This window comes from Corvus brachyrhynchos, unplaced genomic scaffold (genome assembly GCF_000691975.1).
Source record: "Corvus brachyrhynchos isolate BGI_N302 unplaced genomic scaffold, ASM69197v1 scaffold4, whole genome shotgun sequence".
Taxonomy (NCBI): Eukaryota; Metazoa; Chordata; class Aves; order Passeriformes; family Corvidae; genus Corvus; species Corvus brachyrhynchos.
Window position 1 is genome coordinate 8,816,483 of NW_008237878.1, and position 11,769 is coordinate 8,828,251.

Sequence of the window (11,769 nt, forward strand, 5' to 3'; positions counted from 1 at the left end):
GGTAAAAGATGAAGAGGTATTTAATCCAAACTGAGTTAAAACTCCAGCATACATTCATTATTAATTGCCACTCAAATTAGGAGCATTTCAGCAAGTCTGTGTTATATAGCACAACTTCTACAGCTTGAAAACCTGAAAATGCAAATGGAAAGGTTTGTGCTTCTGCTTTTGCATCTAGAAGAGAGTAAAAGGAAACAGTTTGCCTGGACTGCTCCTCATTTTCCTAACTTGTGGGAAATTATTTAGGAGAATATTTTTCAGGTAATATATCTTGGTTTTGCTGTGGATGGCAGACCATTGCAAGGAACTCAGGACCTTTTGAAATGCTGGTTTTGAAGCTCCCTTTAGTGAATTGAGCTAGGGCACTCAAAACAGCACTTGAATTCCAGTGCTGTGGGAAAGGCTGTTATATGAATCTCAAGACTGAATTATGTGTGTGTATTCTAGGTTTGCTATGCACTTTGATCACTGTCGTTAGAGATCAAGATTAGCAGCTTTTCCACCAGGGATGCTCTGTACCCCTGCTCTTCCACTAACATCAGTCCTGGTCCTTGGGAGCTCAGTACACTTTGTTCTATGGTATTTGACTCCCTGCTCATGTAAGAGAGAATTACTCTGGAAGTGACTTGTACAAAGTGAAGGAAAAACCACAAGCTGAAGACACCAAATGTGACTGTGTCTCTCAAACAAGCCTGGTGCTACATTACAAAACAGAGCCTGGGTTGAGACTGAAAAAGGCTGTACAATGGAGGCTGTGATTTTTTCAGAGCAAAGAGAGAGCTGGTGCTTGCCGTATGAAGCAGCTGAAGAACCTGATTGTCATAGTCCAGTGTTGGTGGATTCTTGGAGTTTAATTTGGACTAAACCATAGTAGGATCTGGTTCACTTTATATTTTAAGGAAGAGTTTGTATCTTCGTTTTGACAGGCTGTTTTCCATGTTTTCTCTGCTGTGTGACCTGGGTGATAAACACACACCAATGAATTTTTTTTTTTTCCAAAATCAGAAGAATTTTATTTATCATTCTTTCATTTTTCCCATACTGAATGGCAAAGACAAGACATTTCAGAATGGTGAGTTGGAGATATGTGTATACAGATATGCTTGTGTTTCCTCTTAAAGACTTTCCCGTCTTGACATTGAGTTTCATCTGCCATTTTATCAACCCATTTTTTTATGTGCAAGATACTCAGAACCTAAATTGTCTGTGTTTTGATTATTCAGTATAGAACAGACAAAATAGTCAGTTTTGTATATTCAGTAAAATTGGTCACTTAGGATTCCCCTCAATTTTCCTGTCACCTGTGAATGCATTGAGCAGATCCCATGGAACAGATGGCTCCTTCCCCTGCTGGGTTTGCAGCCTCTGGCCCTGTTAGTGGGTTCAGGAATACCACTGTGTCTCATCCCAGGACATCTGAAGCTCTTGAAGAGCTTTTCATGAGGAATATGACCCATATTTGGGTCAGCTTTTCTGAAGTGGAGGTAAAATAGTTCACCTAGGTCATTCCTCCAGTTTATTTGTGAGCCAAGATTTCTTTCAATACCCAGGTTGGTGCATTCTCACAGTTTTGTATTTAAGTGCCTGCTAATTGTTTTCTTTGTTGCAGTTTTAGCCAACCAGTCAGATTTAAAGGACCTAGCTCTTTCAGTCTTCTGAAAAGCCTGTTAAAAATTGCTGTCATTTTTTTCATTTTTTCCTGTCTTTAATACTGAACTGAAGATAAGTGATAGGGTACATGCCACAGTAAGTGCTTTGGCAATTTCATATCCAGTACCGTGTTGGTGCTGGTAACTTGTTACTAGTAATTTTATTCATTTATTCTGAAACTTCTCTTACTGACATTTCAGTTTGACACAATTTCTCAAACATAATTCTGTGCAGAAAAGGAAAAAAAAACCTGACAAAACCACACAAAAACCCACTCTGATATCAGAACATCTTTAATCTCTTCCATCAAGAAAGCTGATACAAAGAATGCAGCTATGGCTGTATTTTTCTCCCTCCCCTTTAAAATTTTTTTTGGTTAATTTTTGCTATGGCTTTATCCTCTTTCCATCTTTCTTTAATAGCTCAATTTCTTATCAGCCCTGCAGATTCTTCAGTAGGATTCCTTTCTGAGTTGTGGGTTTAAAAATTTTTTGCTATTTATTTTTTGTGACTTTGGCATGTTGATTTGTTTTTGTTTGTCTGATGTATTTTTGCCTACTTTCTTAAACTTTCTATCTAATGTTTCTGAGTTGAACTTTTAAACAAGGACCTCTTATGAGCCCTTTTTCTTTATTTTTTTTATCCTGTTTGACCACATCACCAATTTATTTGATCTTTTTGAAAGAATAAGTAGCAACTATTTCTTCTGAATGTCTCCTGTGGTTTACTAAATAGGTCCCATGCCTCCCATAAATGCCTTGCCTTTCATCTGCAATTTCTTAGTTTCCTAATAATAATCATTTTTAGGCAGCTCTTGTTTTTAGAGTTAAGCATTACTGTAGCTCTCATCTGCCTTATGGCATCACTCAGTTACATTGTAAAGAACACTGCTGCTGATCCTCCTACGCACGCTCGCCATTTCAGCTCAGAGGAATTTTCTAGAACAAATACTTTCCTCACAAGTATGTTCTCAACTATGCGTTGGCTGTTTGCTCTCTCTGATCTTGCATTCTACAGCAAGCAGCTTTTCTGGGGTCTCCAGCATTCTGCCTCCTTGTAGGTTTAGTTTTGCCTCCTGGACTTCCCTCCTGTCCCTCTTGGTCTTGCTGACACCCCAGCTTAGTAGTGACAGCAAGCTAACTCTGCTTCAAGAGTCTGCTGATGTTCCTGCACCTAGCTGCAGGATGTATTTATTACTATTTATTACTTTTGTATCGTGTGCTTATATCATTCGCCTTTTACCAAAAAGTAGGGAATGTTTGAAATAAGTCTTGGAGAGGAGAGAAAAAGGTGTACTGGCTGCTTCTTGCGTGGAGAAATCTGAGAGGCGTTAGGAATGGAGTTTTCTTTAGAATTCTATTTAAAAGCACACAAAGCTTGGGCTTTTATCTAAGAAAAGGAAAGAAAGCTCCTTTTTTCCTGAGCAACTCTACTTGTAAATGAAAAGAGTTTACCCTAATCCCTGTGGTAAGAGATGATGAAAACCAAGAAATCCAACAAGAAAAGGCCTTTTTCTGAAGCAGCACAAGAATCCTTGGGCCACTTAATTATTCCTTTCTTCAGCAACTTAAATTATGAAATCTCTTGAATATTCTTGACCTATAGTCGAAGAATATGATTACTCATCCTCAGTATTACATTTCCTTATGGAATGCCCCATCCTCTGACAGCAAAAGGTTCATTGTAAGAGACTTAATAGTGCCTGAAGGTTTAATAACCTCCGAGGGAAAAAACAGCTTGAAGACAATGATTGCTAAAAGCCAGAGCATTTTCTTTGACATATTACGCCGGGCAAGACTGGACTATGGCTGTTATTGAATTACTACTATATAGGAAGAAGCAATGAATTGATCTTGTGAGTTTATTTCTCAGAAAATGTTTTAATTTCAGTGTGTGTGTTCCTTCCTGTTTGGTACAAAGAAAAGCTTTCTGAAACTTTCTTGGAAGTGTAAGTTAAAATACCATTTTAGAAATTGAGAGGATGTTGGAACTTTTTATTTCTTTTGTGATGTGTCAGTAATAAATCATAATATGGCATGCAGAATACTGTCTTACAAAATATCCTACTGCTTTTAATTGGGAATGTTTAATTCTTTAATTTCTCTGTGAGATATCAGAACTGATTTAATTTTGGGAAGACTGTCCAGATATGCCTGATCAATATGAATAGTTCTCTCCTTTCAAGGCGATGCTTTGTGTTTTTGAGGTTCTCTGCACATTTCATAAACTCTGGTAGTGTGAAGTTTGAGTGATGACTTTTGAACAGAGTGTTTTGGGTTGTAATGCCAAAAATGTGGGATTTTCTACAGTTTGTTTCTTTCTGTTGTGGTTGTGGAAGCCATGGGATTGCCTCAGATTGTGTGTGCAACCTCATAAGTCACTTCTAGCAACCTTGGTCTCACTCAAGTTACACTAACCTGGCTTCAGGACAGAAATCAATCTAAATGCAAATCTGATTTCTTTAAGCTGTGTTTCCCTCATTAATTTCCTTCTTTCCCTTGCTTTTGCACACACACCTGGTCCTTTGCACACATGCAGACAACAGTCTAGTACATGCAGCTAAATTATAAGCTAATCAATCTCTGTGCCTGGAGGAAAATAGAGAGATTGTTTATTTCCATACATAATTACTCCTAATTAAAGGAGCAACAGAACTTTTGACAGGACAAATTATTTTATTGCGTAAGTAATAAGAGAAAGTGACAGGCATACATAGGGAATGAATGGGAACATAGCACAAACTCCTTAGTGAAGAGGAGAGGTAGTTTTGGTGTTTTTTTTTTTTTTTTTTCTACAGAGATACAGGTGATACTGCCAGTGTTCAAAGGATAGAAAAGGGATGTATAAGCAAGAAAACTACTCCATGTCATGGTGATAGTACTATGGGGAAATCCTGCACACCAAAATGAACAGAACAATCAGTTAATACCCACTCCAGGCTGGTATATCCTGGAACGCAGAAGGACATTCAAGTCTCTGGTTGACAGCACTGAGATGCTCCAAGTTGGACAGGATCAAAGACACAGTGTATATATTCACAGGAGTAGAAAGTCCTACTGTAAATAGGTAATGGTCTCCCTGGAAGGACAGGAGCTGAAATAATGAGTGGCTGAATATAGGGAAATACCTTCATTGCTCAAGAGCTGTGAGCAGAGGGAGGTCTTTGTGTCTTCACCAAAAAGCTGAACAGCAGAGCCAGGAGCTGAGCAATGCATTCTTGTGTGCTCAGGCCGTGCCCACTGAGCCATTCCCGACCTCTGACCCAGAGATCCAGTGGTGCCAACCTGTTTTCTGCATAAGAAAATGACTAACCAAACTCTGCAGAAATTGCAGCTAGATGAATGAGGACTTGAAAGAGTGAACCACTTTTTCCCTAATTTTTTCTAAGAACCAAGAGGACTGAAAATGTAAATTTTGCTAAGTCGATTTAAGAGAAATCTTGAATTCTTTGTCTGACAATAAGAAGTAAACTGAGATAAAGTCAGAGAACAGGTAGGGAATGCGTAACAGAATGCATTACAGAAATGCAGGAACAAACAGTGATTTACTGAGGTTACAACAAAGTGACTTACCAATTCATAAATTCACAGTAAGCTTGCTTTTGTATTATCTCTGCTATCGCCAGTCTTTAGGACTGATAAGGCACAGCACAGGTAATCTCCGGTCCTTTCAGTCTTTGTCACCTGAGTTGCAGAGTTCCCTTCTTTATGCTCATGCTTCACTTTTCCCCTTCTGCAGATGTTTGCTGCCTTTCTGTCCATCCTTGCAGCACTGAGCTGAGCACAGGAAAGACAGGAAAGGCTTGTGAGCAGCTGCTGCAGCTCAGTGTAGCCCCAACCCCCTCTTTCCTCACCCGATGTCTCTGGCTGAGGGCAGCACCATGCACACAGCTGAGGGACAGGCATATTTGCCTTCCAGATCATGCTGAAAGTAAGTGCTGCCAAGACAATGCCTTCCTTCTGATTTTACCTCTCAGGCCTTGCAAGCACTCCTGAGCCACAAGGTGCAGTGTGAACTTCCTTTGCTGTTTCACACAAAATCAATTTTTTAAAGCAGACCAATTACAGGAATGTTTACAGCATTTCTCCATTGCAGCTAACATTAAACATTTAAGAGCTCTCCTTACGAGCCAGACTGGAATCTGGTCCTATACATGCTGGGAGGGGTCACTGACACATGTCAAAGTGGTCCTTCAGGAATCAGTGTAGATCAAGCAGCGGGAATGCAACTGGCTGGAAGCCCTGCCAGGAACTACAGCCTGCTGAGCAAGGGAGCTTTGGCAACCCATGGACAAGACTCTCTGAGGATGCACAAGAGAGTGCAAAAATTCATTAGGAACCCAAGCCATGTTCTGGCTTCCTCCATACTCTCTGCCTGGAATGACCTGTGGAGAGAGGCACAGCAATTGCTTAGCAAAATAAAATAGCAAGCAGCCTGCCATTGTGTGAACTGTCTTGTGCTGTCCTGTTGTGTGGGAATGAATCTGTGATGTGCTGAAGACTTCTGTATTTTTTTTTAATGTGTTGGTCATGACAGAGACTGGCTGTAACATGAGGCTTAAAAGCAAAGTGTATGTGCTGCATTATCCTGTGGAAAGGGGAGCAATGCTGCTCAGTGTCCCTGTGACTGGCTGGAACTGGATAGAAGCTGTACCCATCCAGCATCTATGACACCTCAGACCTTTCCTGGGTAAAGTTTAGCACCTGAAATGCTGAGTCACTGGAGAAGGGAATGAATTAGGGCCAAAGGAATGAAAGTCACATCTGCTTTGCTGTCCCTGGTGTCACCATGAATCTGCAGGCTAATTTATCTTCAAGCTTGTTAACCTGCTTGGAGAATACTCACAGTGAAGCTGTACTGACCCAGGGCCAAGCAGAAGAGGGGCTGGGTAGGTGCTGTGTGCAGGTAGCCCCTGCTCAGCTCTGGGCTGCTGCAGCTCTGCAGGGCTCCCTGGCTGGATGCAGGCTGAGGACCCAGGGTGAGCTGGCTCCAGTGATGCTGTGACAAAGATCTGAGTCAGAGCTCTCCATGGTATTTAGCTGATTCCCCTTGAAAATCAGGAGTGAGGCTACATCTGGGAAGAAACATTACCGAAGCACAGTTTGGCCTTTCCTTGGTGGCAAACCCAAATCTGAGGGATGAGCATAGGACAGTGTTCAGCCCCTACCTATGTTAAAAGTGTTACGCTGCTCTGGTTTCACAGACTCTGAAATAATTGCTAAAATTATAAATCAACCCTTTTATAACACCAAGCTGATTTACACTGTGCCAAGACAAGTCTTTCTCTTAAATTCTCATGCTGCTTTTGAGTAAGATGAATCTTACCTGCTGTTTGCATGAGATGGCAAAAGCAAACACATCATCACCTTTAATTCAGAACAGACAGGTTTAGTCATAGCTGAATTTTACACCAGTGCAATTTTATGAATTTTCATCCAGTTACTGAAGATTTGTATCTGCTGAAATGGAAAAATGCCTGCTTGATGTGTAGATTAAGGCTTGGGAGCAAGGAGCACAGAAATGTGAAGCAGAAGCTGTTCCATGGGAAAGGAATAGGAATGAGAAAGAAGAAGAATTATCCTGCTTTAACCTAATGTTGTTAATCTATATTGGCCATTATGATCTCGAGTGTCCTGCTTAGTGAAGTATGCAATCTGTAGTGCTGGTTCCTGCACAAGCAGTGTATCTAATATAAAGAACTGGCTCAACATCCATCATAATAATTACTGTGTCATAATTTTCTGCCCTTCCTACCTCTGTTGCAAAGAGATAGAGGAGGCCTTTCAAGTGTTTGAGAATTTTTGCTAAAAATTTCTCATTTCTTTTTTGAATATGGAAATCTGTATTTCTGCCCTATTTATTTTGCAGGTTTGACCTGAAATAATGAAATATACTTCACTGGGGGATGTAGAAACTTAATTAGAATATCTGAAACCATGTCTATTTAATTTAATATCTGAATTTGCTCTACTGGACTTAACGGGAGCACTAGGCATATTAGAGGTTTCATTTGCAAAATGCTTCCCCCAAAAAATCCTTAATTCAATGATCCACAAGTTCAGAGACTGCTTGACTCTAAAATTATGTATGAAGAGGTTACACATGATCATTGCAGTTCAGAGTAGTTAACATTTTATCTCTCTTTAAGTGTTTTGTATCAAAGGAGATGAAGCAATGAGCACTCCCTCATCTGAGACAACACCACTCAAAGCTGGTGTTTTGGGCCCAAACTCGTGCATATGTGCTTGCACCATCTTCTTGGCTGATATTTTAGTTTACATTGTTAATTCTCATAGCTGTGAAACAGAGCTTGAAAACGTGATGTGCATGAAACCAGCCTGATCAACATGCACAGGGCTGCAGCTGCACTCGGTGGGTGCTTGCTCGAGCAGGCAGCGCTGTGCAGCAGCTCCTGCCAAGCACATCCACCCTCGTTACGTTGCACCCAGGGAAGATGTGTCTGTGTGGGCAGCACAATGGTTGAACAGGGCTGTCCCTGTTTCTGCAGGACCCTGTTTCTTCCAGGGCTTTCTGCACTGGACTCTCAGTGCAGTGGTGCTTTGTTGTTCATGTGTTTTTGTACGACAGCCCACAGGCACATTTTTAATGTCACTGATAAGGGACATTAGTGATAAGTGATACTTTGCTCTGGTTTCTCTGTGGTTTAGAGGCACCATAACAATAAATGAGGGTTGTTACGGGAAAGACATTGCAGCCTGCAAACCAATGATTTGTGTCTGTGTTTGGGATGCCTTGGTGAAGCCCAAAACCAGCTGGTGGGACCCGAGCCAGAACACAGGACAGTATATTCAAAGACCCTAAGCTGTATCAAAATTGAGTGATACCTTTTGGAGATGAAACAGGCTTGCACTTTTACTTTAGTACTTCTGTAAGGGAAGTCCATATAAAGGCTTTTATTACAGAAAAATACAATTCCATCACTGAAAAGCAGTAAAGATTTCTTTGTAAATGTACTGCAGTAAGTGTTACTGCAGAAAATACAAAGTCTCAGTTCCACAAAGCGATCCACTTGACAGAAAATGTAATTGGGATCAAGACCTAAACTGACCTGTTCTGTACTCTAGTTATGTGGTTGGTTTTGTTTATACATTTTGGTTTTATTTTTAATTATAGAAACACTTTCTGCCTCTAGGTGTTTTTAAAATTGCAGCTTTTTGATGTGTGGGTGCAGAAGAAACAAAGAATAGCTTTGGACTGTGCTTAGGAAGCACAGCTAACATGCTCAGCTATTGAAAGCAAACAAAATAGTGGAGAGTGATTTAAGCACCAAATCTTTCCATTAAGTCTGTGCAGTTTACTGATAATTTCTTTGGTTTTAAGAATTTTCATCTTTTGCTTGTTGTGCACCTTTTTTTTTTTTCATGTGCTGTTGTATGCAAGAACTCTGGAAACTATGCCTGTGTACCCACCTTTACACATGAGTTATCTTACCAAGAGCTGAGTGGAGCCCGGGTACAGTTTCATTTTTCTCTTAACTCTGTTGGGTGGTTGTGCAGGAACCATGTGCTTGCCCAGGCAGAATTCTGTCATTGCACAAAGTGTGGTTTCTGCAAAACACATAAGAATAGTATTATCTTCCACTTCTCTCAGCTACAGTAACCTAACAAGTAGAAAAAAAAAAATCAAACAGGAATGTGATGTCTAAATAGATAACATTTCTCTTAAAGATATAAAAACTGATAAGATTGAATATGAGCCCTGAATATCCCACTGTGGGATGAGTTGCCATCCCCCAACACAAACTGGGAGAGGTTTTTCCTCCACAGAGGAAAATTCAGCAGCCTCTGTATCAAATGTTGAGCTCAGCTGCAGCTGTCATTAAGACTAAATTTTTGTACATCTGAATATTGAAAACCTTTTAAACTCACCTAATATTATTCTATTACTGGAACAAATCTAACAGTAAATTGGAAAAAAAAATAGGTACCTTCTAAAAAATATGCCTTCCCCATCCATTTTCAGCTTCAGCATTATGTAAAGATGACAAGTTATCAGCTATGTAGAAGAGCAGCTATATTAAATGTTAAATAACCTTTAACAGCACCAAATATTTAATCATAAAAATTAAATTGACAGTGGTGTGGTTCACCTAGTATCCCCTCGAAAGCCTGACAGCATCATTTCTCATACATATTGATAAGTACAAGACATCCATAAAATCGTAGGCTCTGTAGCTGCCTATTTATGAGAGGCTATCTAAAACTCATTCATTGCAGGTAATATCAGTAAGTCAATTCAGCTTAGTCTGATAGCTCATAACTTTTCAGACTGTTGTATTTACTGAGCCATGGACTATCCTTTCTTCAAGTGTACTCGAGAAAATGACTTGTACTATAAGACTATTTCTTCTCAAAGTATAATTAAGTGCTTTAAAATGAACTCCAAAACTGCAAATTCAAAACAGTATTAGACCTAGGTAATAATATAAAAAATATTGCTTTAATAATGCTTTGAAAGTTGCACTGAGTATTGGCAGTATTTTTCTATCTGTAGTAACCTACCCAGAAAGTCATCAGTGGGAGCTTGATGCCAGGCTTAGGCATGTTTCACAGGGCAGCAGAAGTCCCTGTAACAGAGCTAATAAAGCTCCACGTATAAATGGAAGGTATTGGGCAGAAGGTGATGTACATGACTGTGGGTGGAGAACCAGCTTTACAGGGAGCAGCAGCATGGACAGACCACTCCATTTGGTGGATGTGAAAATGCCTGGCCAAATTTAGACCTCCCAAGTAGGCAAAGCAAGTCTGTTGATGGTGTCGATTGCCTTTATCAGCTGCTGACTTGTAGGGTTTGTTGTAGAGTTTGGTCTTGGTCCTGTCAAAGTAGAAGTAAAATTTTGTGTTTCTAGAGCAATCCCTTACTATGGGAAACTCTCATTTCATGTCTGTTGTTCTGTCAGCACAGCAGAGATGTACACAATAGAAATTCTCAAGTAAAACTGTCCTGTAAATGTTCTGGTGGTGCTTTATTGAAATTGGTTTGGACAGATTGTTTTTATTTGCAATTAGGGAATAGGATTAAAACCCCATAGCAAAACTCCCATTGACTTTAATAATCTTTTCACTTAGGATAAGAGCTATGTATAGAATTTGCTTGTAAATAAACAGAGTTGTCAGGAGAGTTGTAAATACCAGCAATTATTAAAGTGAGTCAAATAAAATCACAAATGCCCAGAAGTGAAGCTTGAAACCAAGGCAGAATTTGGGCAATGATGCTCCTAGCTGGGGGACCTTCCCTTTGCTGTCCTGTATTGCTTTTTCCCCTTGTTCACCTGAATTTTCTGGTGCTGTCAGGGGCTGAAGGTAAAACTAGAGAGAGGCTTTATTTCCCTTTCTGTTAGCAGTGGTCAGATTTGCTCAGCAATCACTTCTGTCTATAATTCAAGCGGTGAATTGCTGTTTTGGAGGACTTCAGGGTGGAGAATTGTGTTACCAAGCTGTTTCATTATTTTTAAATTTCTGTTTCACTGCTTTCTGGCTTCTGATGTTTAGACAGAATTAGGTTTTAGTACTGAAAACATTTCCCCTGGAACCTGCAAAGGAGAAGCTGCCTGCCCCTGCTTCATGTGCAGGGAGAGGGGAAGCTTCCAGCTATGGGGGGCCAGGATCTCTTTTGGGCTGTGTGAGTGAGTGGCATAACGTGTGTCACTGGTGTCCCTGACAACTGAAGGCTGCTGAATTCCCTGCTCCCAAGGGACTGAGAGCTGGGCCTGCGGACAAAAGCTCTTTACAAATGTGGGAAAAATAGCAGGAGGTAGGTTGAGGGAATAGAGAGAGAGAGATGGTGAAGAGTATCAGAGAAAATACTTGTGATTCTGCCCACAGCAGGAAGGGTGTGCAGTCTGGAAGAGGGGTACTAGTCCGTCCAGGAAATTTTAAGTAATTCAGATGTGAGAGCAGCAATCAGAAAATGCAGCAGTGCTTTTAGCCATGAAACTACAGCCCAGCAGGCTCCTTCTGAAACGTGTTGGACTGCACAGGAATGACTCACTTCTCTTGCTAGAAGGAGAGGATTTGCAGTGTGGATGGGTTTTCAGGTTTTTTTTTTTTTCCTTTTGTCCCTGGCATAGAAGTACTGGTGGCAGCAAACTTGTTATCT